Below are 5796 nucleotides of genomic sequence, written 5' to 3'. Positions count from 1 at the left end.
AAAAATGCTGCTGTGTTGTAATTGCAGCACAGATTTAATGAACATTCAGCTCTACTCTGATCTAATCAGGTTACTAGAGCTAGCTAGAAGTCCTATTTTCCAAAATACTACAAAAATTTTCCTGGATATTTTGCATACTTTCAGCCACATTTCTTATTGAGAAAAAATACAGATTCATTTTTCAATGAAAGCTGAAAACACAGCAACAAATATAACGTGATGGGGTTTAAAACATTCCATAATTAAGTAAAAATTATGTTTTAAAAGTAACAGCTTTTTATTTAAAATATGATTCATATTTTAATTTAATTTTTCAAGTTCAGTTCTCTACTGTTTTTCAATAACCAGGGTGTTACCATTTGCTCAGTTGCCTGTTTCCTTATTGCATTTACTTAACACAATGCTTTATAAGAGGATGGCAATCTAACACTGCCTGAAAGGACTACTATAATCCCTGCATTGACTTTGAGAAGTACTTGAACTTTTCATCCTTGCCTGTTTCCAAGGCTTCTCTTCTTTTCTAAAACAGGTCTGTTTCTGAGGTGATAAAATGACAACTTCAGTGTGCAATACTATCAAAATCTCTGTAACTTCATCCTAGGAAGCTATTTAAAGTTTCCTGACCTTCTATATGCTAAACCTTCCACAGTCTATAGCCAACAGCAATACAGATTATTTTATCCTTCCCTCCATATTTCTCGCTTCTAAAAGTAATTAAGCTCATTAATTAAGTCACTAAGCAACTAAGTCAATTCCAAGCTCCCGAAGCCCAAAAGTCCCTACATTATTGTTTTAGCTTCAGCGCATCTGTTTGCTTTACCTCTGTTAGTTTGCCTCACCACTGTGACTACAGACACAATCTGTACCACACATACTGCTGGCAACTGAATAGTTTCAGAAAACTTCCATCCCTTACATTTGGCAACCCCAGCTCCTCACACCTACTCCAGCAATTCACAGAAGTGTTATAAATAATTGTTACCAAAAAAACTGTGATCTCCTGTGAACTTAAGTAGCTCTATACTTGTTTCAAAAATCATTTTGCCTTCTCTGCTGTCTATTACAGAGCTTAACCATTTCATCCCCAAACCATGGGCCTTTATCTTCAATCACTACTCTCAGAAGCATACTCAAGGAACCAGGAGAGGACGGTTCCCATTTTAGGTTTTATTGACATTGCTATGCATTTCTGGATTGAGAATAGTCCTAAAATACATGAACCAATTTTTTTTTAAATTAAATACTGCTGTGATTTTTCTGTGGCCACACACAGTGAAGATACGTCTTTTCTTGCCAGTCAAAGCCTGTGTTAGTATTTGTGGGAATATTGTATCTATCTCTGTACAGAGAGTGAAATCTCAGAGTTCATGACAGGAACAACCTGCATCAAGGGAACTTCTTAATTGCAACACGGTCAGGGTTTCACCCAAGACCATTATTGCTATTGCCTACAGTATTAAAAAGGCACCAGATTACACAGGGTTACATTGTTCATGGACCCTCTACACAAAACAAAATGTTTCTCCATCAGCAGAGGAAGGAAATTTCTGCTTAAAAGTTTTGTTTGTTTCTCATATATTCAGTGGTACAGAAAGCCTCAGGGCTTTTCTTAAAATGCAAATTTTAATAACTATGATCCAGATTTAAAAGAAGCAGAGTAGCCTTGTGAATAAGCCCTGTTGTACAGTTAAGAGACCAAAAACCAAGGGCTGCTTCTTTTATACAAGAACTGCTTAGAAAAGAATCAAAATTACTCAGCTAGAGTAGTGCAGAAAACACAAGGGGAGGCACCCAGGCACTTCCCTGTCTGATCTCATCCAACATCCTTCTTTCAACTTTTATCTTCTGAAGGGTCCATAGGGAAGTACTTAGGTGTGACAGTAACAATTGAAATTTCCTGTAGTCCTTGATAAAATTAATCAAATGGATCAAAGGTTACAAACCAAACAAGCAGTGGATAAAATAATTTGCCTGGTGTATCATTTTTACCCGGGTTGGAAGTGCATGAAATCTCCTTAATTGCACAGCTTATATGGAACTTATGGGAGAGCTCTGTGTATACTGTGCCCTCTTGTTCATCTCACCCTCCAGAGCCTGTTGCAAGTCCGATAGCTAATTAGCTGCATATATAAAGAATAGCAATCTGCAAATGTACTGGTAATGCTGCTTCTGCAAATTCCTGAAGCAGGGAGACATAAGAAGCAAAAGAAACTACAAGCTGGAAAGAAGTGCTCATTTGGCTTAAAACTGGCACTGAGGATAAGCTCTGCTTCAACAGGTGCAGCCCTACAGCCCTCCCTATCTCCTACAGCAAATGAGAGAACTGATAGGCATTTAATGAACCTCATTCTAACCTGTGTGGAATAATCTTACCGTTAATCTTCTAACTGGTTTCCATCCATCTAGCAACAGCGGTGCTTAAATCTCTTCTTTGCACTTTACTAGCTGCAGATTGTAAATGTTTCATGAGCCGCTGAGCTTGCAGCATTACTATTTTATTAGAATGTTGAATATCTCATGTTCATTGCTGTCTTACCAGCAAATTTTATCTAAACAAAAATTGCTTCCATACTTCTTGTGAATGACAATTTGGTGGTGTGATGGATGCTGTTGTTTCAGCTAGTTTTGCATCAACAGTTTGAAAATTGATCCTCTGTCTTGCTGAGATGCAATGGTGCACCTGTGGTAATGCCAATATAAATACATTCACATCATGAGTATATCCAATTTGGCTTCTGATGAAGAGACAGAGGTCCTGTTCAGCCTCTGGTCCTGGTGTTAAGCACACATGAAAATTTTTCCTGCCTCTGAAATGTAGAAAAGGTTTTATCAAGTTGAGTATTCTCCATAGTGTTCTGTTTCCTTAAAATGGGACCACAGCATCACTGAATAGGTAAACTGGACCAGTTTAGAGTTCAGCTACAAGTGGATTGATGTAACATCAAGTAAAGGCCTTCAAATTATATGCACATCCTCTTGGGACTTTGCTCAGCTCTCCCAAATCCTGTGCACCCTTGGTAAGGTCTTGTGATGCAGACAAGTTGGTTGAGCAATGAAAGCAGCTGGGAGTTGTTCATGGACTCTAGAAATTCTTTTGCTGACCATACAGTCAAAACACTCAAGAGGGGAAAGATAAAACCACAGAGATGTTCAGGGTGCAGACCCACTGAGGCCCCACCAGCCCTGCAGCTGGTGCAGGGGAACAGAGATTACAACAGCCAAGCAGTTTAAAAGGGAAAAGGGAGACATAAAAAGCCCTTCCACATAGTGAAATAAATCAGTACTTAGCTCTTTCACTTTTCCCTTCCCTGTGAATTTTGCCATGGTAAACCTTGAGCAAGAACCAGTTCTTTCATCTGAAAGCAAACATCAAATTGTCTTTATCCACATCGAGGCTCTACCACCAAGATTCTGAAATCCCAGCCCAGCCCAGACCCCCCTGTGCAGTATGGCTGAGGGAGGAGTTGACACCAGTTGCTTACCTCATTTTATTTCATGTGTTAGATGTAAGCACTAGGAGCAGCTGGTTAAGAGAGCTGAGTTTTCAGGAGCAATGGAGGGATCAGCTCAACCAGCAAGCTGCAGTGTGCTCTGGCACTGCAAAGGGTGCCAGACTATTCTGCAACATGTCCTCTTCCCACAGCCACTCCCACACTGTTGGCTCTCCAGTGTCAACAACTCACCCACCAACACACAGAAAAACCCTGCTCTGATCCTGGTGTTTGCAAACCAGGTAGGACTCAAGATTTCTATGTTAACAGTTAAGGAATGTATTTCCTCCAGTTCTACAACAAATAACTGAGATAAAAGGCCTGCATAAGCCTGACAATTAAACTCCAAGAGGATGACATGGTCAAGTGAGTGCTGTGGGCAGTGAAGTGGCCAACACTCTATCCACTTTCTACAGCAGCCAGTCACCCTGTCTACCACATTTTTCCCAATTAGCTGCAAACTAAACATTCCCATATCTCCTACCTCCTCTTCCCACTATCTCCCCCTAGCCCCAATACTCTCAGTCTTGCCCATTTAAAGCATAACCTCCTCTCTCACTGGTTCCTTCTGTGCAAGCTGCCCGCTCACCACACATCTCCTGATACACTGCTCCATCACAGAAACATCTTTGTCTTTCAGAGTAAAAGACTGTAACAAAACTGCCCATTGGCATTACAGGTACCCACCAAAGGAATTCTGGCAGGAACAGGGCCTGCTGTCAGACAAACAGTTGTACAATGAGATACATGAACTTCCCAACCCATATAATTGTCATGAAAGCATCTTCTGAGCACCAGCCAGCCTCCCAAAAACCACAGGTGGGGCAGATGTCTACTCTCACATCTCAGAGCCAGACTAGGCAGTACCAAGAAAAGTTGATTACTGGTCTGAAAAGCAAAGCAAAGGAATCCCATTTTTGAGGATGGTTCTGGTTCTCTTCCATATATGAAGGTCCTTATTTAACATCAGAAGAAAACAAATCTGAGGTTCACTGCCTATTTAATGCAGTGGTTTCCGGTCTGCTTTGCAAGCAGAAGTTAAAGGTGTACATGCAAGCAACTGGGAGCTTTCTGAAAGGAGTATGACTGTGATTCACCCAAATCCACAGTGAGCATCAGCCACAAATAGTGTGTTTTCTCCAGAGACTGACTTTGGCAATCCCTGGTGCATGGAGGTCTGCTGCAGAGCCTCAGTCTTGAGGTTCTGATGCCAAACATGGAGGGAAGTTGCTGCTTCCAAAGCACTATTAGAAGGCAAAGCTTCTGCTGCCATCCAAGGCTAAGTACTCGTACACCCTGTGAAACAAATGTCTTTTGTCACTTTTCCAGCTATTCATTTAACTCTTCAAATTGTTCCCAAAACCTCTGTCTTGACAATCAACTAGATTGATTTGCTGCCACATGTCACTCTTAATGTCCTTGATTTTTTTGGGGCGACTGCTGTAGTCCTTTTCATACACATTGGTTCATGGTTTGGAGCAATTTTTTCCTCTATAGAAAATAAAGCCTGAATTCAACAAAGAACCTTACATTTCCCGAGGGCTGCTGCTCCTGCAGCAACTCTGCAGCAGGTAACATTAAACAGGCCAGCTTCTAAAAACCAGTGCAAATTTACCAGAGGGAGAGAAGGCAAACACCACAACTGAAGGCAATGCCAAGGAGCAGACTGCCAGGCACTGCCCACTGGAAACCTGTGAGGTTTCAGGTTTGTTCCCCCGACCCCCCACCCTGCATCCCTCAGCCTGCAGCCTGCCTCCTGCCCCACCTGTGGTGTGTTCTTGGCTCTCATCCCTCGTCCCTCATCCCTCGTCCCTCGTCGCTCATCCTGCATCCCTCATCCCTCATCCCCTCATCCCTCATCCCCTCATCCCTCATCCCTCATCCCTCATCCCGCATCCCTCATCCCTCATCCCGCATCCTGCATCCTGCACCGCCCCCTGGCGGCCGCACCCAGAACCGGTTTGGCTCTTTGGGATGCCAGCCCAGTTCGCAGCGGCGCTGCCCAGCCCAGGCTGTATCCCGGTTTTCGTCCCCGAGTAATATCTGTATGGAAAGAAGAGCATGTGGTTACAAAGAAATGCTGATCTGCTTCCCTTTCCTAACCGAAGGCAGAGGGAGTGAGGCCATCCGCCACTAAAATATTTATGTCCTGCTAAACTCTGAAGTTGTATAAAATCAAAATATCCCTCTAAATCTGCTCAGAAATACCACTCTATATAGGCTTTGTTCTCCTGCTCTGGGGTAAAAGACTCTCCATCCACTCCCCAGAAAATCCCCAGCAAAAGAGAAACTGCTAAGGGCTGTC

Source organism: Cinclus cinclus, chromosome 3 (genome assembly GCF_963662255.1).
Source record: "Cinclus cinclus chromosome 3, bCinCin1.1, whole genome shotgun sequence".
Classification (NCBI taxonomy): domain Eukaryota; kingdom Metazoa; phylum Chordata; class Aves; order Passeriformes; family Cinclidae; genus Cinclus; species Cinclus cinclus.
The sequence above is the reverse complement of the archived record's forward strand: the minus strand, read 5'-3'. Positions refer to the sequence as shown.